Source organism: Protopterus annectens, chromosome 7.part0 (genome assembly GCF_019279795.1).
Source record: "Protopterus annectens isolate FY-2018-M chromosome 7.part0, PAN1.0, whole genome shotgun sequence".
NCBI lineage: Eukaryota > Metazoa > Chordata > Ceratodontiformes > Protopteridae > Protopterus > Protopterus annectens.
In genome coordinates, this window is record NC_056739.1 from 1,299,864,990 (window position 1) to 1,299,890,915 (window position 25,926).

At 37.5% G+C, this 25,926-nt stretch overlaps 1 long non-coding RNA gene across 1 annotated transcript in view; it reads right to left on the minus strand.

Moving 5' to 3' along the window:
* LOC122807024 overlaps positions 1-24,920 on the minus strand; it is a 1,044,555-nt gene extending 1,019,635 nt beyond the window's left edge. The window contains exon 1 of the long non-coding RNA XR_006365578.1: positions 24,791-24,920. This is a non-coding gene — a long non-coding RNA (uncharacterized LOC122807024). The remainder of the gene's footprint in view (positions 1-24,790) is intronic.
* Positions 24,921-25,926: the final 1,006 nt, after the last annotated feature.

Sequence of the window (25,926 nt, forward strand, 5' to 3'; positions counted from 1 at the left end):
TAGTTGAAATCTCCTATGACTAAGGTGTTGGGCTATATGGTGAGTGACTCCAGTAAGGCCAGTTAGGTGGTGTGCTTTTCTTGGTTTATGGTGGGGGACCTATAGCTAGCAGTGATGTTGTAGGGTATTTTGCCTATAGTTAAATTGGGCATGGAGTAATTCAAGATAGTCCTACTGTTTGACCAGTCTTGAGGTGTACTTGACTTTAATGAAGATGGATACACCTCCACCTTTGGTTCTTTCATATTCGTTTTGAGGTTTGAACGTGTGGAAGGCATTGTAGCCTTGCATGACTGAGGTGCTGTCCATGGCCTTGAACCATGTCTCAGTGACTGCAGACATCAGCATCTTCCAAGGTGAGGAGTGCTTCCAGGGAGCGCAGTTTCATGTTTATACTCCTTGCATTAAGCAGCGGAACCTTGAGTTTGTCTTGAGTGGATTTTGTTACATAGGAAATGTTGTTGTTTTGACATTGCCTAAAAAAAGGCACTATGGGGGAGGCAAGCACCTTTGCCAGTATCTGAAAGCCTAGAGAAGACAGGTGCAGACCACCTATGGCAAGGCAGCATGGCCTGTCAACCATGTCTTCCCAGGCTGACAAATACTGGCTCCCTCTGGACTGACACCACTAGCTAAGCCAATTGTTGAAGTCGATCATGTTTTGTTTATGTTGTGGCATCATCCTGGGTGAAGGTAGAATACTGCTTACGGCTAGGGTCATACCTGCTTGGGACACAATCTGAGAGTTCAGTCATGTCTCTCTTCATATAGTCTAGAGAGCTAAGTCTCAAGTCATTCACCCCAACATGGACTAAGACAGTCATAACGGTAGTTGTTGAGTGACCTGAGTGCATGTCTGATTTGACAGATCCTGGCACCTGACAGGCAGCTGACTTTGGCCTTCTCCTTGTCTAGCCTGGTGAGGTGAGCATCTGTGTGTCTCACTATGGAGTTGCCTATGACCATGACAATAGGTTTTGAGGTGTTTTGCCATAAGGGCTTATTTGCTGAGTCACTTGATGTATGTGTTATTATGTGTAATGGATTCTATTTGCATTTCAGTGTGTGCAAGTGGTTTACGTTTAGGAGGTCTCTGATCTTTTGGTAGGCTTTTAGTGAGTACCTCCATGTATGTGGGTTTATGCATCAGGACCTCACTTTGTGTGAGAGGTGAAGTGTTTGTGCTGACAGCCTGTTTGATATCCAGTTTGTTGTTACGTGAGAGACCCAGACACTTAACTCTATACTATCTGGCATCAATTGGTACTTTCTATACCACCTCCCACTCAGTGAGGCTGTAAAGTCCTTCAATAAGATTTTCCTTGATGGCCTTGATTCTACTGCTCCTTCTAGAAAAATCAGAATTAAATCCAACTATGCCCCTGACTTACAAAACAAACCCGGTTGATCAGGCACAAAAGAGATAGCACCTGGAAATCCAGGGTTAAAAATAAATCCCCTCCCTTACTTCAGACATACAAAGAGCTCAGAAATAAGACCAAAAAACTAGTCAAAGATAAGAGAGCTTATTTTTCCTCTAACCAATGCAGCCTCATAAAAATCCAAAGAAATTTCTGGGCCTCCATCAACAACCTGTTCCACCCAGGAAAACCCACTACTCCCAATCCCATTCCACACAACACTGCCACTGAAACTGCCACTCTCCTCAACTACTATTTCATAGAAACTATCCAAAAGCTCACACAAAATAGTACATCTCACCCAACTCCTCTATCTACTTAACAAAACTCTTCTCAATACATTTTCTTTCCAACCAGTCCCAATTATCACTATTAAATTTTTTCTAAATAAACTTAAGCCTTGCTCTCCCTCTGCCGACCAACTACCCTCCCACTTCTTAAAAATAGCTGCACAATCCATACCCTACCCTGTCACTATACTTATTAATCATTCCATCTCTGAGGCCCTTGTCCCAGATATCTGAAAATCCTTTTATATAATCCCTCTTCACAAAGGAGGCAACTCTACTGATCCCTCTAACTTTAAACCCATTGCTATCCTGTCCCTCCTTTCTAAAATTTTAGAAAACTGCATCCATGCTCAGTTAATCAAACACCTTCTTCATAACAATCTCCTTACTCCTACCCAACATGGCTTTAGACCCCACAGTAGCTCAGCCACTGCATTACTCTCCTTTACTCAAACAATAGTGGAAGCCCATGACTATAAGCTGCTCATCTCCTGTCTATTCCTTGATCTTTCCAAGGCCTTTGATGCTGTCTCTCACTCTAAACTCCTTACTAAACTTTCTGACCTACATCTCTCTTCCTCCTCCATCAGCTGGTTCTCTAGCTACCTCTCTGGTAGGCAGCAATCTATCTGCTGACAGACTCTCCTCTCTCCATTCCTCCCTGTAAATACTGGAGATCTCCAAGGATCGATTCTAGGCCCCCTTCTGTTCAACATATTCACTAACAAACTTCACTCTGCTACTAACCTCTCTACACTTCTACAATATGCCGATGACTCCACCCTTATCATCTCTGCCCACAACATCCCTGAACTCCTAGCTTTCATTCAACAAACCTTCACCTCTGTTGAAACCTGGCTCTCTGATAACCAATTAATAGTAAATCCAAAAAAAAAAAAAAAAAAAAAAAAAAAAACTAAACTCCTCCTCTTCTTTCCTAAAACACTCGCCCAGCACAAACCCTCTTTCTCTATCACCTCTTTTAATAACACCATCATTATTCCTGAATCCCATACCAAACTACTAGGAGTAATTACTGATGATAAACTAAAATTCGATACTCATATCCAACAATGTATAAAAAAGACCACGAGAAACTTGGACTTCACTATCACAACTAGAAATTTCTGTCACCTCCTTCCAAACCTTCCCTCACTCAGTCCCTCCTTCTACCCTGTCTTCTCTATGCTGCCCCTGTCCTTAATAATGTTCAAACTTCACTTATCACTAAACTAGAGCAAACTTAAGTCACTCCAATGGCCAGAATTCTCTACACAACTACTTCTACCCCAACTTCACATTATACATTCTATCCTTAATGATCCCTCTTCCTGCCCATCCATCTCCAAACCTAGTCTCCTACTACAACCCCCATCGTCACCTTTGTACTTCCAGCAAACATCTCCTTGACATATATAAACCCTATAAAAATATAGGAAAGTCCCTCTACAAATACTCTGTTGCACATGCTTGGAAGTCACTCCTTCAAAACATAAGAAGCATTCATCAAAAACAACTGTTCAAAAAAGAACTTAAATTTTTTCTTCAGAGTACATGGTCCTGCCCTTGTCTAACCCTCACTTGATCTAGTCTGTTCTCAACTTTAACTCATTTTCCCTAGTCTACTCTTTACTTCCTTGTACTTGCCTCATATACCTTTATACCTCCCTCTCCCCTCACTTCCATATATCTCAAAAGAAAAACATTTTTTTTTTATTAAATGGTTTATCTATTTGTATGTACTTCATCTGCGATATTCTCTAGACCTGTCAATTATTTAATCTATTCTATGTACAGATATTCTCTAAATGTTGATATTCTTATTATATTTTATGGGGGGCTTAATTTTTTAACCTTATTTTTATTTTTGATTTGATTTTTATTATAAAAATTTGCAATACTTGAGCTTTTCTCCTCGGGTCGCCACTGAAAATGGGCCCCTGGCTCAGTTGGACTAACCCGGTTAACAAATGTCAATAAAATGAAACATAAATTGTTTCCAATTTCATACTATAATTACATCTCTCACATAGTGTATTTGTTTGTTTTAAGAGTAAATGGTTGTCAGTATACATAATGCAATTACTACATTGCCTCAGGATGCCAATGTTAATCAGGCTGTTTGGTGAAATTATGGGAAACTGCCTGTCCATTATAGCAGGTTTTTTACCATGTGTACTATTGGGGAAGGGGGTGGGATAGTTTGACTAGCGTTTTGTGCTAGGACAAACAAAAGTGCTTGTTCTATTGAAGGCTATAGATGACAGGTGTGGCTACACTGCTCAGTGCACCCATAGTGCAGTAGGGAAGCTTGGGAGGGTTCCACTGACAGATGTCTATGGAAACACTGAGTTTCAAGGTGTTTGAATCTATTCAGGGCACCACTAATCCCTATTGCACAGTGCGCTGCAACTCGCAAATGCAAGGCTTAAATACAGGCAAAATGAAAACACTTTTAAGCTAATCTACCAATAGGAAAGCACACAGTGAACCTTTCCTCCAGCAATCCCCAGCTCAGACAAGGCTCAATCTACACTCTTCTTCAACAAGGGTGGAGCGGAGCCCTTCTTAATGTAAGATGGGTGGTTTAGTGCTTAATTGTTTCAATAACAGGCTAAATTCAGCATGTCTGAATCTAGTCTATGCTATCTAGGTATCAGAACAGTGCAAATCAAGTGTAGAGAAGTGCACTTGAAATACTTAAGAGCCCTTTTGTGTGTTTTGCAGCTCATATAGGCCAGATAAACACCTACTTCCACTAGATGAATAATCTCAGTCTTCGTAATGTAAACAGCACAGTAAAGAAGTGTCCGGAGTGAAATGCTACCACAAATAAACTCAAAGATATAGATACAGCAGTGTACTTTAAACATTGGTATGTATTCATACAGTTTACCTTTGAAAGATTGAAAATCAACCTACCGAACGGCCCTTTGTGCGAACCGGAATGACGAAAATCATCATTCTGATTTGCACCGAAGTTTGAAAATCAGCAAATCGAAAACCAGATTTGCTTATTTTTGAACTTCAATTCAAAGACAAAGCGTAATGTGGGGGGGGGGGGGGACTGTGCCCCGCACCCCCCTTACTTTATTATTCTAACTCCGAAGTCCACTACAGTGGGGAAAGGGTCCACTTCCCGATTCCCACTATAGTGCACCTCGCACCAAAAATGCCGAATCTGCAATGAGTGAATGTTACTGTGCATTCACTCATTGCACATTCAATGCATTCGGTTTTCGGCCTTCCGAAAACTTGAAAAAGTCCTTTCGGACTTTTGTACTTCACTCATGTGGATTACGCACATGTAAAGGTAAACCATTCATACTGCATCTAAAACTGCTTCAGAAGGGAATACTATTTATAGGAGGTGACTGGACTTTGATTTTTCAACAGTGAGGATGTATCTGGAGGGCCCAGAAGGGAAAATATAGCAAAAGAGGGTAGATGTTTGAAGAAATTTATATGAAAATATTTGGCATGGAAGATGTGAATTCAGTAGTAGGAGCTCAAAGAGATTTTACATATTACTCCCCAAGGTACAAAGACTGGCTAGGCTAGGCTAGATGGAAATGATATCTCACAAGAATATGTGCATTTAATCAAAAGTTTTGATACATATTCAATAACTATTGCAGATCATGTGCCAATAATAAGTAATATAAAAATGCAGGGTAATGAAATAAAAATGAGACACTTGTGCTTCCCCAGCTATCTGTTAATCAGAGTGGAATTTAAGGAATGGGTAGTGGAAATTACTTGGGCATCATTAGGGAAGATAGAAATTTCTTGAGGAAAAATATCTAGAGAGTAGGATGAAATGAAAGTGGAGTTTAAAAATAGAGTAGAAATAAAAAAGAGATATGGTTAAGAAGTAACAAGAATTATTTAGAATGACTGACAAAGGCTAAGGTATTGCAGAACAGGGGGAATCTCACAGAACAAGAACAGGCACAAGTGCAGAGTGCCTAACAGAAAATAAGGGACTACCTCAGTAATACGTATGAGTTTAGAATAACTGCTATTAAGCATTTTTTTTTTCGGGTAATAATTCTAGTGCACAAAAACTTTTAGCACAATGGCTCAGGCAACAGAAAGAGAATGGGTTGTTGCCAGGCTTAAGGATCTTGTAGTAAGGAAAATTACCAGGCATCCTGTAGAGGTATTAGAAATATTCTGGAAATGTTATGAAAATCTGTAGAAAGCAGAGAAATGTGGAAATCAAGAAAAAGTGCAAATGGATGGAAGAATTAAATATGTTAAGATTAGAGGTAGATGAGGCTCAGTTACCAACAGTTAGGATAGGGGAAGATGAGCTAAAATGGTAATATACAGCCAATCTACAGAAAAGACTCCAAGAATAGATGGTATTCCTCCTGGAAATTCGGAAGCTAGGAGGGATGAAAGTGATAAAGATCTGGAGGGCTTTCTGTATTTTAAAAGTAGGAGACGCACCAACATCCTGGAAGAAAGCTGTGGTGGGTTTAATACCTAAAGATGGTAAAGACAAATCAGATCCAGCTTTATATAGGCCCATTTTGGTTCTAACCATGATTATAAAGTGTTTATGTCTGTAATAGCTAAAATAATGGCAAAGGTGATGCTAGAATGACAGATATGGACCAATGTGGTTTTGTGGAGGGGAGGCAAACATTTGACAACATTAATAGAACAATGATGATCCAGAGGGAAGTAGAACACAAGAAGATACCACTGTTGTAGGTAGGTCTTGATGCAGAGAAAACATTTGACAGAGTAAGCTGGGATTTTAAGAGTAGGGCAATGGAAACATTTGCATTTGGTGATAAAATAATAAGGTTGATTAGGAGGATATAAGAGGGATTAGAGGCAAAAATTAAAGCGGGGGGGGGTTGCTCTCTGATAAGTTCTGTTTGAGCAGAGGAACCAGACAGGGGTGTCCTCTTTCTCCTTTGTTATTTGCATTATATTTACAACCATTGGCAAAGAAAATAAGGGGCTCAGACATTCAAGGATGCAATTAGTATGGTAATCAGGAAAAGTTGGTTTTATTTTCAGATGACATTATTTTTTACCTTATAAAACCAGAAAGGAACATTTCAGTATTGTGAAACATTCTGAGACAGTTTCAAGTCTTTTCTTGGTACAAAATTATAGCTGTAAACTATAATATTATACATGTTAAGCAATACCAATATTTATGGGGGCATGATGAAACAAAGTACTTAGGAGTGTGGATTAAAATGGTTTCTGTTATAAGGATATGTGGGAAGAGACTAAATAAAAGATGATGCAAAAACTGAGAAAGTGGAACTCTGTTTCATGGATATGGATAGTAAGATACAAGTAGTGAAAATGTTAGCTCCTTTAGTTTCTTGCACAGGTCTGGCATATTCTTATCTACCAGAGAAGTTGTGGATAGCAATTAATAAAGAGTTGAAGGATTTTATCTGGGTGGAAAAGAGGGCAAGTGTCAAGTGGGATAAGTAGATGCTTCAAATAGAACAAGGTGGTGTGGGATTACTTGATTTGAAGGGGTATTTCAGAACTACAAAGTTAAGCCTCCTATAAACAGCACAAGCAGAAAACTATAATTCAAAGTGGAAAGGGATGATGATGAAACAGGGGGAAAGCTCAAGAAATAAAGAGAGACTGGGACTTTGGATGTGGATCCATAAGGAGAACAACAACAACCATATAGAATATTATATTCATTAAAGTAGCATAAAGTATTCTAAAAGCTAAGCCACAATGGGAACAGAGAAAAGAGATTCTGCATATATGGATGACAGTTAGGGGTACAGAGAATAGGCAAGAGGGGGTTGAAATTTACTGGAGAAAACTGGCAAAGGAACCAAGGTATTGGAAGAAATAATTACAATAAAAAGGTAATGGAATGGGAAGAGGCCAAGAATTCATTTGGACTGCAGACCAGAGATTGCCTTCCTTAATAAGAACTGATATGAGAGTACAGGCAAAGAGAATGCAATAAGGGATCCTAAATGAAAGATCAGCACTGGTAGAGTCGTTTGTAGAATCTAGAAATGAAGCTGTTGTTAAAAAAGGGATACTAAGTACGGCATACAAAATATTGCATGATAACTATAAGAATCAATCAGAGAAGGTTAGAAAGGATTGGGAAGACAGACTGAATAAGCAATTCACAATGAAACAATGGGAGGATATATGTATGTTTCTCAAATATGCAACAAAATCTTGAAGATTTAGGATCTTTGTTGGAAGTGTTTTTTTATCCCAAGCAAACTCCAAAGACTTTTTCTACAGGTATGTTGGAGGTGTGATGCGGAAGAAAGAGGTAATTGGAAACACATTTTTTGGGAGTGTAATGAGTAGGCAGGCTTTAAAAATTCCCTGCAGACTACTCTGTCAGGAATACTGGGTGAGCAAATTGGTGTAACTACAGAAATTATATTTTTGAACTTTGACAGAATCAGAATTGTCTAGACATAGTAAGGCCTTGCTGAGTTTAATTCTGGTGGCAGCCAAAAAAAAAAAAAATTGTAGAAAATGGAAATCAAAGTCTAAACCAACCACACTAGAAGTAGTGACTATAGTAATAGAGGCATAAGAACTGGATGTGGAATCTTCAGAAAAGGTTAGGAGCAAATTAGATAGAAAAAATGAAAACTGCGGGAACAATATACACTGAATAATATTTTGGAGGAGAAATGAGGTTTAATGGAAGACAGAAATTCAATGAGCTATGTAATGTTTGACTAGTAATGATTGTACAGAAGATTTTAAGTGATGTATAATGTTTGCAACTGAAAATATGTCAATATGGTTTGTTTTCACCTATATAAATGTATGACTGCCTACATCATAAGCATTCAATAAAGATGTTTGTTGTTTAAAAAAATATTTTTTGTCCAGCTAGGCCATTGATATCTTTTAGGGAAGACTCAAGGTGGTAGTCATACTGACTAGGAGATATTTGGCCAGGGCTTGCCGCTATTCTTTTTGATAAGTGCTGTTGGACCGTTTGCATCCACTTGTGCTACAACCAACTCAGGCAGACTGTGCCTTGGTTTAATATCTCATCCAAAGGACATTTTACAAGAAGGAATGCATTTTTGGTAGCCGGGGCTTAAATTCAGATGAATTTAAGGGTAGTCTTGCTTTACCAAAAGGGTAGTTGAACCATGCTAGACCATCTTTGAAACTCACATGTCTATACCAAATAGGATATAATCCAAGGAAGGACAGTAACTGAAAAACTAAATCCCAAAAACTTTGATGAATGTATTTAGCTAACAGAAGACAATTATTTGTCTTTGAAATACTCTCACATGTGTTGCCAGGTATTAGATTTTCTTAGCGCCTTCTGTGCTGTAAAATGAGTAATAGGTTATTCTGATATTTCTGGTTACAGCAAGATGCAGTCCTGGAGAAAGCAGGGATTTCCATTGCTTCAGAAAAATGGGCTTGGTTATTGCTGGTTTAACTCAAAACCAACCTGATAAAATGTCATACTAAAAGAATTCCTGATTCTAGGGTAACAAAAACTGAAATCTACATTTTTAAGTACTAAAGATGTATACCTTAATTTATGACAGTTGTGCTCTAAGGACAGATGGGGTCAGTTGCTGCAAATATAAACTTCTTTAACACCTTATTTGATATATATAGCCTGCACATCATTATGAAAACAGGATTTTTACATCAACAAGATGTAATCTGCTATACTGTTTTGTACAACAATTACTTGACCAAGCTGGAGTCAATCCAAATATTGCCAAACACTCTGGTCATGGGGGATTTCAATTATCCCACAATCAACTGAGAAACCCACTCTAGCCCTAACTCACTAGCACAGATGTTCCTCAACTTTGTTAACTCAAATGTCCTGGAACAAATTGTTCAAACCCCAATGACAGGAACAAACATACTAAATCTAGTTCTCACTAACATGAAAACAGATGCACCACTGCAACTGTTGGACCTTCATTAGTTAAATCCAGGGTTGCCAGACGTCCCTATTTGGGTGGGACTGTCCCGAGATCAGCAGCCTGATCCCGAGTTCCATCCTGCCGGTTTAAATCCTGGCCAGCCTCCGCTTTCTTTGTTTTTTTTTTTTTGATTGTCCCATATACCTGGCATACGGGCCAATCAAAAATTGCTAAACACGGAGCTTCTTGTGTTCCGCATTAAACACGAGAAGCTCCGTGTTTTTTGATTTTTGATTGGCCCATATGCCGGTATACGGGCCAATCAAAAATCGCTAAACACGGAGCTACTTGTGTTGAATGCGGAACTGCAATGCATTAAACATGAGAAGCACCATGTTTAGTGCAGAGCTACTGAGCTACTGTTCTTTAATGTGGAACTGTGTTCCGGTGTTCCGCATTAAAGACCTTTTTTTTTTTTTTTTTGGTCTTCACTTGCTGTGAGAGACCTTCTGTTTTTTTTCTGTCCCTACCTGGGGGGCTGGAAATCTGGTAACCCTGGTTAAATCTGGCCACAAATCAATCTCCTTTGAACTGGCACTAACACCAGAACTGAATAAGGGTGCAGTCAGACTAAATAATTTCACCAAAGCAAACTCTACCCTCCTAAGCAAAGGTATAAATGCATTCCAAATCTCACCCCCAGCTGGAAGTGGTAACTACACCAAAGCTTACACTAAAGCCCTGTACAATGACTCGTATAAGTGTATACACACCACTGTTCCAGACAGAATTAAAGTCAGAGCCCCAAGTAAAAAAAAAAAAAAAAAGCTGCCCTGGTGGACATCCAGCATCAGCAAACTTTACAAAAAATGCAAAATGTTGCTATCTAAGAAAACTAAGGAGAGACCCCAGCAATGGAAACACACCCTCCTCAGTCTCAACAGGCAAATAAGACAACTTGTCAAATCCTATAAGGGTAACTTTGAAAAAAACTTAGCAATCAGAGCCAAGGATAATCATAACGCCTTTTACAGCTATGTATGTAGCTTAAAGGGTAGGAACCAAACATGTGCCGAACTAGTGAGTAATGGTAACACATACTGATCCAGCACAGATAGCAAACCTGCTGGTGGACAGATTTGGTGAAAATTTCACTCCCTTATCCCCTCCAAACTTATCATAAACCTTGCCCCCAACTCCCACCCCCCACCCTACATATCCAAAGAGCAGGTCATTAAAGCCTTGTCTAAGGCAAAAAAACACAGCCTCTATGGGACCAGATGACATCCCAGGCTAACTTCTAAACAAACTAAAACATGAACTAGTATCACCATTAAGTACCCTATTCAATCACAGCCTAACCACTGGTTTTGTTGATGCAGAATGGAGAAGAGCAACAGTTATTCCCCTCCACAAAGGGGGCTTAGCAACAGACCCAGGGAATTATAGACCCATAAGTCTGACCAGCCTCATCTGTAAAGCCATGGAATGTGTCATCATGGAACTCATAAATAAAGACACAGGAGACCTACAAACCCTGGATCTGACCTAACTTGGCTTCATCAAGGGCAGATCCTGCCTGTTAAACCTGGTGGATTTCTTTGACAATGTGACCAGGGCCATTGACAAGGGCAAATCTGTGCACACAGCAGGCTTTCACTCGGCAAAGGCCTTTGACACAATCCCACACTCAGGCATAATTGATAAACTTAGCAAAGTGAATATAAACCCCTTTGTTGTAAGATCGGTTGCCAACTGGCTCACAAACTGGTCACACTTTATCAAAATGGGTGACTCCACATCAGCCAACAGACCTGCCAACAGTGGGGTGCCACAACGGACAGTGCTGGGCCCCCTACTGTTTGGCATATACTTCTCAGAAGTTCAGGACAAAACTAAGGGGCTGTGGATGACCAAGTTTGCAGACAACTGCAAACTGGGTGCAATTATTGAATCCCCAAATGATGTCAGTATACTTCAGGAGGGTCTTATGCAGAACAACAACTGGTGTCTTAGTCACCGTCTCAAACGGAATGCAAATAAATGCACCATCATTCCCTTCAGTAAAAATAATGTCCCTTCACACTATCAAATTAACAAAAATACCCTATGTACCAATGAAGTGATAAGAGATCTGGGACTTAACTTAACTTTGACCACCATGTGTCTACTGTAGTAAAGAAGGCTTTCTACGTAGCACACTTGATTAGCAAAGGAGGTTATAACAGGTCTATACTCATCACAAATTAGGCCCATAATTGAGTATAATGCATCTTTCAGCATGTACTGTGCAAAGCACCTGGAGCAACTGGAGAGATCTCAGAAGTTTCTAACTAAGAAGATCAAGAGACTCAGGCACATGCCTTACACAGACCAACTGAACTCCCTCTCACTATACTCAGTATCACATAGACTTCTTAGGGAGACTTATGCCTGGCTTACAGAGCAATCTCTGACCCAAACCAAATGAATTCGCTGCACATCTGTAAATCAAACAGGACTAGAGCTATCCATTCCAGGGACCTAAATATGGCCTGAGGCTTGAATGGGACATGCTGGAGGGGCAGATTTGTCTCCCAGTGACTACCCCATCTTTGGAATAGGTTTCCAATTAATGTGAAGCAGAGCACCTCAATGCCTCTGAATGAGTGGAATGAGCACTGTAACTTCTTACCAGGGATAGTACCCATAACCCTCATGGACATGGGCAGTCATTAATAAATACAGTCCTGAGTACTGATTACAATATCTATGGTATTACATTGGGATGAAACAGCTAGGCTTGAAATGACCTCCAGGTCAATAGCCTAGTAACCTCCTATGAGCCTATGTTTCCCATTCTGAACTACACAATTCATAACAGTGACGATCTTCCTACACTGAGATAGGTAGATCATTTCTGCTTTAGCTCTGATTCTGTTTCTGGTATTTCTCACACTGCCTCAGAGATCTGTTTCACAAATCAAAATACTTCTATATCACTCCCAAATGTGAATGAAGACCAGTCTGAACAGAATGGCCTTCATGCTTAAACTAAATTTCAGTCAATCACTTTAAAACAAAATACATTCAAACAGAGTGTGCTTTGATCAAACATGGGTGACTCTTCTGTGAAGAAAATATGTTTTCTTGGGGCAAACATGCTTGATCACAGTGCAATCTGTTTTAATGTACTTTGATTTAAAGTGATTGACTGGAATGCACTTCAAGTAGAGTTAGTGGAAGTCTAATATTTGTCTGACATGTACTGTATAAATACTGAAAATTATGTTTTTTTTTCTATTCTCCAATATTGTATCACCACAGGCATTTCTAAGCTGGTTGAGAAGTAAGTGGTCTGCGTGATGACCTAAAGTAGTGCACGCGTGGGCCACATGTGCAACATCAGGAAAATGTAGCACAGGGTGTTTGCATGGAGTAGGTGCACATATGTGGCTGCTCTTCATGGCCGACAAACTTCCTGTGACCAGTCCTCCTCTTCCTCTGTTAGAGAGGCCTTCCATGGGAGGGGGCATTGTCTGAAGTCCATAATTCTACCACTTCCACATCACCATCCAATGTTGAGATCTTTACATGGAAACATGGATGGAGACATTAACACAGTGCTCATGTTGAGTTTACCTGAAAGTTTGCCTGAAACATGATGAGATCCTATTCATACTCATGGAGCAGTCCTTCCTCTCAATATGATGTGGGTCATGTCTGTGACTCAGTATGATGTGGGTCATGTCTGTAACCTTATACGGAGACAGCACCCCATGGACTGGGACATGCATAAGAAGCACATACAATTCCTGTGTTTGTCCTGGTCCTGTCCATAGGATCTCTGCATAGCACTGCAACATCTGCTAAGGTTGTGTCTCTGCAGACACACACACACAGACACACACACACAGACACACACACACACACACACACACACACACACACACACACACACACACACACACATGGTCTAGGAGATGTATAAGCAGTGCATACAATTCCTGTTTATGTCCTGGTCCTGTCCACATGATCTCTGCATAGCACTGCAACATCTGTTAAGGTTGTGTCTCTGCAGATGCACACACACACACACACACACACACACACACACACACACACACACACACACACACACACACACACTCATTGCTGACACTTTTTCTAGTGGCCCTCCTTACCCACGTATATGATACCTGTGGACTGTACTCAGTACTCTGTTACTTGGGTAGCCTACGTCTGATGCACAGTGTGGCCAGTCCTTACATGGTATAGCACAGTCTGAGTATAATTTTTACGTGTGTCACTTTAAGTTTTATGTATAATGCTTCAATCTGGCCTATAGTTATGAACCGAAAGATGCTGCTGCTTGCCAAAGCATACTGTACCCACCTCTGTCAGGCATAGTCATTCCCTGCATCTGGCTTCTCCACAGGCTCCTTATCTAGCAGAGAAATATACTTTAAAAAATAAACAATAGTTGGGCCTAATTTCCTTACAGGCTTTAAAAACAATAGCATTATTAACAACAACAATAATAAAAATAAAAATAAGACCAATAACAAACAAACAAATGGCAACTTTATTACCTCTGATGATACCAGTAGTGTAGTACAGGAGGAAGGTATGGACAAAATACAGCTGTTGAAGTGGATGAAAGATTTTTCTTTCAAAAAAACTATTCCAAGTTATTGTTTGGATATGTCCATTGACACATTTCAAATTAAACAGATCATCCAAACCAACTGGAAAATTATTTCTGGAAATCAGAATCTTAGGGAAATATTTAGTGTAGCACCAAAGTTTGTGCATAAAAAAATATAAGTGCATTAAACATATGTTAGAACACAACACTACAAGAGAAGAACCCATCCCACCACTAACAAACTATTAGGTACTTTTAAGTGCAATGGATGCAACTTTTGCAAATTTACTTGTGAGGGACCTTACATTTCTTTGGCTAATATTTCATATACCCCAAGAATACCAAGGAGATGCACATGTAGCAAAATAGGAATGGTGTATATTTCCCTATGTTTTACGTGTAGAAGGTTTTACATAGGTATGACAAGTAGGAGTTTTAGACAGAGAATAAGAGAACACATTTATGCAATCAAATGTATGGATGAAAATAATGCTCTCTACAGGCATTCTGTTTTATGTGATGACTACAAACAGTTTACTTTTGCCATTCTTGAACAATTATTAAGTGACATAAGAGGTGGAGACTTAAAAAATGTATAGAAAGGAGAGAGGTCGAATGGCAAGTGAAACTTAGGGCTGATGTTCCCTATGGCTTGAATGAAACTATTAACATAAAACGTTTTTTTAAAGGCATGCAAGCTAGGGGGACATGAAGAGTTCGATAGTGTTAATTGCTTTTCAAGTTTTCATTGTGATTGGATGACATTTTTATCAAGTTAACTGTTTTCAGCTTTTTACTGGTTGAAATTTCTTATAAAATTGTGACTAATTTTATCATTCTTTGATTTTCTTAAGAAGTTATTTTACGAAGCAGCAATTAAAAGTTTTATTATGCTAAGCATCAATTGTCCTCACTGCACCTTAATAGTTTTATTTCTGTTAGTTGCAGTATTTTACTATTACCACAGGTGTTGCCAGTTTTTATTGTGGTCTGCTCCAATAATTTTAAGATCTGCTGCTCCATCTCCTTCAAATAAACCAGGATATCATCTGTATAATGGGAAACTGTATTTCTCTCCTCTATGACTAAACCCAGTTTCCTCACCAGGGCACAGCTTAATAGCCAACCATTCCAAATTATTGCAAATAGTAAGAGCAAAAGTGGGAACCCTCACTACAGAGTTCAGGTAAATATCCAGTAGGAGGGTTATAAAAGAGTCAGGGAACTTGAACCTCCTCAGAATGGCAAACAAATACCTCCATGCCAGTTTCTTTTTGGTGTCAAAACTCTGAACAAGTAATGGCTTTTGGCTCTGTTGGCACACTCTGTCAAAAGCAGGGTTTTAGCAATATTATGAAAGGTTTGCCTTCCTGTTATGAATCTGAGCTGTTCAGTGTGCACCAGAGTTGACAGATATTGTGATACCCTGTATTCTTCTGTCAGTGTAAACTTCATGTGATCTGACTTAAAAACTCAGATTGAGAGGTGAGAAGAGGGCTATTCAAAGTTCTTTCGAGGCATTAGGATGACAAAAATATGTGCTACTTTCTAGCTGGTGGAATTCTTCCATAAAAAACACCTTCAAGGGAATAGCATCGGATCCAGGAGATTTCCCTGCCTTCAACTTCTCCACTACTTCTTCCAGTTCTTTACATGTATATGGACTCAAAAGGTCCATTTGTTGTATCTTTGAAAGAGTTAGAACAATTACCGAGGGTATGAATAATAAAGTTCTATTTAATAATATTGAAAAGCTTCTAGCACCAGTTCCAGATCTCCCACCACCTTATCCCTACCTTCAACTTCTCCCCTTCTTCTTCCAATTCTTTACATGTTTATGGACTCAAAAGGTCCATTTGTTGTATCTCTAAAAGAGTTAAAACAATTACTGAGGGTATGAATAATAAAGTTCTATTTAATAATATTGAAAAGCTTCTAGCACCAGTTCCAGATCTCTCACCAACTCATCCATACTCACGTGCCATACTTTTACAACTAGGCCCTCTGCAGTTCGCAGTCTCAACCTAACCTGAAAGGAATACCGTGTTGAACTGGTGCATGCAAAATAATAGAGCTCTAAAACTCTAATTACTGATCCACATGAGATTTCAAATGTATTTAAGTCTAGGGGCATTGGTCAATAACTCAGTTTCTTACTGCTGCTCCTCTGTGTCAGAGGAAGTAACGAGTATATGGATTTTGTGTCCCAATTCCCGGTACTCCACTGTATAATCAGCCTGGACTCAGCTCATCTACAGAGTTAGACCATTTACTAATTTCTCTTTTACTAGAGCCCAGCACCGCACACACACACACACACACATTGGAAGTGCTTCTAAGCCCCACATACTGCTCCTATATCTGAGCTAGGATGTTGTCTCTCTCACTATAGACTAAATTTGCATGCAGTATGTATTCTTATTTCACCATAATGTTACAGCGCACATGCATATTTTTCATGCTAATCTTGATACTCTTGATAATGTTCATTTTCTTAAAGAATAAACAAGGCAGATTTTGTCATTTATTACTGGTTGAAAGAAAACATGCAACAATTTGCAACAGCACTATGCATTTTAATGAAAGTGAAAATGTTTATGCAAAGTAGTTTACCTACTAAAATTATATATCATCGATAGCGTAAAATTGCAGGTGCCATGAAATGCCTACAGGTAAGTAAACTATGGATAGCAGTATTTCCCAACAATTTTATTCACTTTTCTATGCAAGGCAACATGAAAAAATAAATATAAGACTCGGATTTAGCTTGTGCTTTTCCCTAAAGAGCTGAGAGTATGACTCTTTTAAATGTGTCTGGCAAGAGTAGGGGAAGTCTGATTACATCTTGTAGCCTAAGTGTACACTTATACATTTATGTTTAGTAATCATTTACAGTAAATGAAGACTTGCCTCATTACAATTATTATACAGGAGGCTACAGTCAGTACCACAATTACAAGGCTAATGCAAAGAGACCTTTAGTAAGTAAATGAAAGCATACATATAATAGCAGCAGGAAGCAAACTGATTTAAAAAGGTAGTCCATTCCATCCAACAGCAAATCCAACATCATCTATGGATAGTAATATCTCACTACTTTAGTACGCACCCAACAATACAAATTTCAATAAGATGAGTAACACCTTCATTTAGCAAGAATTTCAGTCCTCTTTTCTCATGTCTTTTATATATTACATTGTTACTCTTAGTATTATATGACTGAAACATTCATATTGAAATGACGGCACTGACTGTAGCCTCCTGTATAATGATTGTAACTAGGCAAGTCTTCATTTACTGTAAATGATTACTAAACACAAATGTATCCATATTGAAATTGTGAGTTTTTGTGTGTGTGTGTGTGTGTGTGTGTGTGTGTGTCTGTTTCTTAGTTATCTTCAATAGCTAGAGATACGTAGACTGCAAGCAGAAGTGCTACTGACATACTCTGCGATGAGTAAACGTACTCTATGGTGGCAGCATTATTCTATAATGCACTGCTGACTGAAACACCATAAGTCTCTAAATCATGCAGGTATAACTTGACATAATCATAGACTGGTCGTCCACAAACTCCACATTGAAAAAAATCACCTGACATGAACCACAGACTGATCACAGGAAAGAGTTTTATGGACCAAGGAACCAGGATGCCAATGAGTTTCTTTAAGGAACCAGGATGCCAGTGAGTTTCTTTAATTAAGTGCATCATGTATCAGGCTTAACACAGAAAAAAGTAAACTAAATATTTTAATATAAATTCTGTCAAAGGCAGATAACTAAATATTTGGATATAAATTCTGTCACTGGCATTCATTTGGAAGAAACTGACAAAAAAAAAAACATTTTATGCAAACATTATTTAAATAGGCAAACAAATATCACTTTCTTATCAAAATATTCGTAGTAAGATTTACAAATAAGCAACTTAACATGATGACTTTATATAAAATGTATTGTTATAACACAAAGCCTTCTTTAACCCAAGAATAAGCAATGTATGTTAATTCAAAATACATACAACTGGAAGTAATATTTTCTACTTAACCAGGAAAGTTTTTGCTCGGATACACAGGATTTTGTACCTAATAAATGCAGGTAGTCTTAACTGCTTTATTCAGTAGTCACTAGTACATCACATTTAATCTAAAATGAAAGTAAACAATATGATGCTAAAAACAGATAATCAACTGCATTCTTATATTCAGACATCAAAGCAGGTTATTAGATTTCAAATGGTTCAACACAGTTAAACCATTTAGCAAGAAAAATGAAATTAAGCAAATGGGACAGAAGCATTAATTAATATTAACACTGTTGCTTTTGTCCTAAACTTTCAAACTATAACAGAACAAAGTAGCAGAACAAAGTGCTTTGATAGTGAAAAGAAATTACTATTCATCTCTCCATTTATTTTCTAAATTGCTTGTCCTCCTGACAGTCATTGTACTAAGTTGCTTTGAAATGACCAGATTTCCCTATCCCCAGCAATAAATTCCAGCTTTACCTAAGGGATTCCTAAAATTTTGTTACAAAAATAAGAAAACATTTAAAAGATTGTCATGCTATAAGGATTTTATTTCATGACAGTGATAGAAAAATAAATAGGTTTGGTACTTTTCCCTGTTTAAACTGTAAATTTTGTAAATATATACCTAGAACTGATGGATAGTGGCATTAAACAACAGGTAAAATGTATAAGCTCACAGAGTATGCTGACTGTAACAGTAAAGATCAGATTTACATAGCAAGATGTCAACTGTGTAAGGCTTTTTATGTAGGTAAAACCAACCATACTTTTAAGTAAAGTATTTGTGAATATAAAGCAGATATTAATAAAGGTAAAGTTAATAATGCTCTGGTCGTCTGTAAATGTGAATAGTATTAAGAATATAGTAAGAAGAATGGGTGGGTGTGTTTGGTATAATGATTAGTCTTCACATCATAGACACAAAGCATGGGGTTTGATTCTGACCTTGGATTAAAATGGCCCATCAAGGCAGTTAGTCTAGTTTTCTCCTATGTATCTATAAGTACATTGTACACAAAGGTGAAAAACATAATTTCTGTTTTCAAGTATTATTTCTGGTCAGATGTAATCAACATGGTAGGGCTGTGAAGAATTTTACAGAAAAAAATAGAGTTAAGCTGGATTTTAGAACTGGAAGCTAAAAAGCATCCTGGATTAAATGGGGTGGCCTTACTGAAACCAGTTTTGAAGAATAGAAGCTTGAAGCATTAATTCTATTTTATATTTACCTGTAAATATTTTATTTGAAGAGAGTAACTTCATTAATTGGATAATTGTTACTGTTATACAGAGTGATTTAATGAGAATAATGTTTTATTCTTTTTTTTAATTAAGTTAAATTTTGCTGATGCTGGTGTCTGAGGATTTGTTATAATCTACATGGTCATTTTATGTGAACTTCATTAGACTTCACTCTGCTGGCTTCTGTTTTGGATATTGATTCCCTAGGAATCATCAGTCAAGCTTAGTTTACTTGACAAGAGAATTTATCTCTGTGACTTCTTCCCAGTGGGCATGTCTGGTATACCTCCATAGGAGATGTGAAGATGTCATTCTTTGCAGGCACCTAAGTACCCCAGTTGAATCTGCTCAGCTCAGAGGATCACTAGATCTTCATTCTCTGACTAAATTCAAGTTTCACCATCACAGTCAGTTACAGCATCTGCTATATGACTTCTGCTGAATCCACCAACTTGTCAGCATTTTGATCCTCACTCACAAACAATCCCACATGATACACAGCTGCTCCTGTCTCCCTTGCAGAGTATAATCTGCCCTCATCTGCAAAAAAACCTTGGCAGTTGGGTCTAGTTAAACACAAACAACAGCTGATATGCTCACAGCTCATGTAATGTTTTTGAAATGGAATTTTGTTTTAATTATAAGCCCTGTGGTGCAGTGCATACAAGAAAAAGTTCTTCTCTAAAATAACTATGGGAAAGAAGATACAAAATGACAAAGTTAATCCATCAGTCACCGGCCGTAAATCACAATTGTAGCTTTCAAAGAAGCTGCATATTGTATTTGACAACAGAACTGTCAGCCAAGAGTTGTATAAAAAGTAACACAATACAAAGTTGTAAACATGATGGCAGCAGATAAAAGTACTACAGGTTTTATACAAAAGGAACAAGCTGCTTTGATACTAAAATTGCTTAGTTAAAAAATGTACCAGAATGCCTCTGCAGGCTTTCCTTTTGTTGTTTGATTGCACTATTACAAGGAAATTTAGCATAATGAATCAGGAAAAATAAGGAAATGCCACTATCAACTCTTAAACATACCACTGCTTCATCGTTTTCCTTTCCCTGAGAAGCAATGCAATAACAATAACTGATACAGGAAACATTTCTATGAAAATGCAGAATAACTGTAGTAAACATTATAATTTGGAAGCAAAAACATATGTATGCTCCGATACTAACAATATTAGGCTAACTGCTAGCAAATTAATTATAGATGGAAAGTATTCCAAATGAATCCCTATCCTGCCCTGGAAGTGTTATCTGTGTACAAATTGTGTGTTGAGGTTTCTTTAAAAACAAAATGGGTTAAGCTGCTTCCACATGCTCTGCTTCCAGCTGGGCACAGGGACGGTCTATATTTGATGGATGCATTGCATACTGTGTACAGAAAGGTTGTTGAATTAAAGCATGTGGTGTGAGGAATACTTCTTTACTACATGACAGATTATATCTGTGTAACTGTTTGGCCCATAATGGCTTGATTCTAAGTCCATTTAAATAAAAAGGAGGGCATGTATGTGTTTGATATTCCCTGTGTTCAGACTTCTATTTCCTTACAGGATTTTTCTCTGTATTTTTTTTATTTTACTTCTCATCCGTAATGACTATGATAATTTTATCTGGGGATGTTAGATACACTGTTCCTCTCAGTTTAGCCATTTGTGATTTGTAATAATGAAAAAGTGATAAAACAGGACAGCAATAATGAAGCATATCAATTCTAAACACACTAACACAGATAAGGCATGAAGAGGACATGCTTTAATCACATGACATTAATTCTAAGTACCGTCTAATATTCCCAGTGATGTCAGCAGAACAGTCTTGCCTACTTAATATCAGAAAATCAGATTTATGCTGTTACACTGAAATTACGGAACACTGAATAGTATATGGTTGAGAACATATGAAGTTCCGTAACTTTGAAAGCTAACAAAATAAGAAAACTCTTGTGGTTTTGCAAGGGGTCAAGCCCCCCTGCACCCCTCACACCCCCTATTAATAATATATACCACCTGTGAGATTGCACTACAGTGGGGAAAGGGTAAATTCCCCAATCTCTACTGTACCACACTCTCTATACAACTGCTTCAACTTTTTGGAAAGTCGATCATATGGTCTCAACCATATGAAATTCAACTTTCTGAAAAGTCGATCTTCCAAATGAGACATCATAAAAATGCATTCATTCTGACAACTGTAAGATTTGAAGTCTATACTATTGGATCACTGCTGTCTATACCTTAAACAAACAAGTGTATTATGTTAAAACTTGAAGAATGATGTCTCTGTCTCTCTCTCTTTTGTTTTCAGATACACAAATGTACATACAACTCACACACACACACGCACACGCACATCCAGCAGTCTACAAATACATTCCACAAATAAAACTGCAGAGTGATACTATAAAGTTTCTGTACTAGGAATGTAGCATAACTATATAATATCACCACCACTGTTTAAAAAATGATAACATACATCAGGGACATCTCACAGGCATGCATTTTGAAGAATTAAACTTCATTAAATGTGGTTGCTGCTAATCCTGCAAACATAAGGCATTCGGCAAGTCAGTGAGTTCATTATTAATCTATACCATTATATCTTGTTGTTGAATTAAAGATAATGAGTGGCTTATGCCTCCTTTAGGTTGTATCTACCTACCAGTGATATTACTTAAAAACAATACATAATGATGAGCCAAAGCAGATTTTTGGCAGTCTCACATAATTTACCTTGCATGACTCCCTTTTGGTATCTATACTAGGGTCAAACCTTTTGTCTGTGGTTGCTTAGAAAGTCCTTTAAACAAAAAGAAGCACAAGATGAAGAGGAAAAATGTAATTATTTTTAACACCTGTTCACTTAATTATTACTCACTGTAGCCTTTCTTCTCCTAGCCAAGTTGATCTGTACTTACAAGGCCTGTAAATCTCTGCCCAGCATAACCTATGTATAAAACTGGAAACTAGTTCAAAGTGTGTATGATGGGAAAATGACATGAAAAAGTAAGCCTTCTGGATCTGATGGCATATGTTATATAAGCTAAAGAATTTAGAAAACAAAATGCAAAATGCAGTATTTCTCTAAATTCAAATAACATTATATGTAACAACCATTTGTCATAAAAGTAGTGCTTAAGTTAGCAAGCACTGATGAAGACTCTAAAATTCTAAGAAATAACTGGTATAACAGTAGAAATACCTTACATTTATAATTTCATGAATGACATTTTGGGTGTTCGTGAAGCAGGGAAAACAATGATGCAAACATCCACTGGCATCTTAGGAGCAGTACGTTAACCAAAGAAGACAAAGCTATAGACAGCTGTGATTCCCATTGATTCAAGACTACCAACAGGATGACTTAAGGGTCGCATAAATTGTAAATCACAATTCTCAGCTGCTCATGACATTGCAGAACATTTCTGATTTTGGCTCATATTTTTGCCCTGTCCTTCACAAAATTTTTGATCTTCTGGTAAATCATCAAAGCACATCAGAATACCAGAACTGAAGAACAGTCAGTAATTCCAGACATTAGAGTTTCACATTTGTTATTGTTCAGAAAATATGTTACTGCAAAACCTGTTGTTTTACTAACTTTTTAAAGTAAATTCAAGTGATATTTAAAATTTGTTTAAGTTTAGATCTTTGTTCCCCATTATTTTTTGCTTTGTCCATTATTCTTATGTAAAAGAAGTTGTGTTAAGTTGTAAAATAGATATCAGATATTGTGAGCCAAATGCTAACATAGCAAAGCAGCATCTTGCAGCATAACATCTTGTAACATGTAGTAGATTTTCTACATCACTGTTTTCCATAAGATCTGCATATAAAGTTAACGTCTGACACTACTTTCAGTAATACAATTGCTATGTGCAGTCACAGACAGAGTATTCCTACACGAATTGCAGAGGAGTGAATCAAACCTATAGGATTTGATGCTTTATATGTTAAGCTTGTTATTTCTAAAGTCATTCAGTTCTTCTTAACTTAAAGCAGATTTTTTTTACCCCAGTATATAAACACAGTTCAGTATATTTTTCTACTCCAACCAAATATTAAAAGTTGAAGACACAGTAAAATAGTGAAAATAATGACAGTAAAAGTTTCACAAGCATTAGAAAAATCAAAACATTAGCACATAGTGTAGTTATTACAATGAGCAGGGTATTCCATTAATTGCTATACTGTGTCACTGAACCATCTAGTGCAACAGCTATATTTTAAAACCAAAAACACCAGATGGGTTGTTGAACAACTTCACATTAAGATATGCATCCTATGGTCCTCAACTATGTATACTGTGCAAGCAAAAAATTTGCATTGTGAGCTTCACATGTTAGCAAGGCAGTCCCAAAGATCATCTAATGCTCAGATTAAAGAAGTAGCCTTCCTTCCTTATTATATGTAGTTTAACTGAGCTCACAGCAGTCAGATCACATGCAATGTGTGTGTGTGTGTGTGTGTGTGTGTGTGTGTGTGTGTGTGTGTGTGTGTGTGTGTGTGTGTGTCCATATCTATACCTACATCTACACACAGTGTTTGTGTGTGTGTGTGTGTGTGTGTGTGTGTGTGTGTGTGTGTGTGTGTGTGTGTGTGTGTGTGTGTGTGTGTGTGTGTGTGTGTATATATATATATATATATATATATATATATATATATATATATATATATATATACACACACACACATAAATATATAGCATAAAACTGTCTTTGTTTCTGGCTCTCTAAATGTAAACATGCACATACATGCATATAAGCAAGCTGCATTTAGTTAGATGTGTATATGAATGTTTGGTCAAAATGCTTGGTCACAACAGTATCTCTTTCAATATATACAGAAATGATATAAGCTGTTGAAGTCAGGTCATTTCTTATTTGACAAATATTAATTTGACTCAATGTCAGTAGCGTGAGAATAAGCATGAAATGCTTCTGAATATATTGCGAGTTCTTATTAGAATTATACACCTAGGCAAATACTTGATGGTGTACTGTCTCAGAACTCGTATTACCCTGCATTAAGATACTGCTTGAATCATGCGCTCTTTTCTACGGGAAATTATTCTGGTTGTTTTCAAACTTTCTGTTATCAGCATACCTTAAGAATTAATCATAAGCATTTGCTCCATATTATGTCAATGAACACACCTACTGTATTGCTGCAGAGGAGACAACTATTGCATTCCTTTACCCTTTGAGGTACCTTCTTATAGCCTCACTGTAAATAAAACAACAAAATGAAATACAGTGCTTTCAAAATATGGAGGACTTACCTTTCTGCAGCAAGAGAAAAATAAAACTGTCTTCTCCCTCCATAAACCAAAACCCAATGTGCAATATTCTCTTTTAAAATGCTCCACCAAATATACCAAGAAATTTCCCTAACAGACCAGCAGCAGTGTATTTTCCTGTCAAAAGAACTGCACTGCCCACTATATGAGACCTATTATATAATTGGCCAGAACTGAGCCTGAACTGGATTGGCTGTTCCACTTCTACTTCTGTTGAACAGTGATGTCTCTGAGTGCAATCCTTTTGAGATCAATGCACGCCACCTTCAGGGTCTCTTGAAAATATAAAATCTAGACAGGAAGCAAATCCATTTTCCTTTATTGCTAAAATGTTACTGCTGCTGAAAAAAGGACTGGTAGCTGAAATTGCTTAGGTGTCTATAGGATAACTGATAATCTTAGATATAAAATGAACTCTTGTCATTATTTCAAAAGGTTATCAAGTAGTTATTTAGCAGCTTATAGCTTTTTCACGCCTTTTTTAGAAACCAGACAGCATATTAATTGTATCTAGTTTCTGTTTTTTTTTTTCTCAGTATGCTTTCAAGCAAGGTTAATGTCGGTATTATGAAACTGTTTTGCCTTTTAAAGCATCAGTAATGGAATATATTTGTAAGGCATTATGTCCAGATATTCTTGTAATGATAATTGTTCTGATAATACTGTTTGCATATGGATACTTATTTATAAATATGACTCCAAAGAGGCAGACTGTAACAGACTACTTATATTTTCCTTGTATGATGCAACATAAAAGGATGATAATGTTTTACATCTTTACTTAGGTACTGCAAAGATGAAATGTTAAATGTGTAAAGCTCTACAAAAACAAATAATTGTTTAACACGCATAAAAGCTGAATGTAAACATACTATATTAACTCTTAAGCTGCAGTGCATTTAACTGATGTAGTGCTTTAGTCAATTTACTGGCAAAAACAGGTCCACAGTTCTACTATTAATACCGTAATGCGTAATGACTCGCATAACGACTAGCAAACTTTGCAAAATATGTTGGCGAATAGTCACATATAATGTGTTTCACAAGCTGCCAGGTAAGCATATATGACTGATGACAAAACATACAGCTTGTCTTAATGGATTTGTAGTTCTTTACTG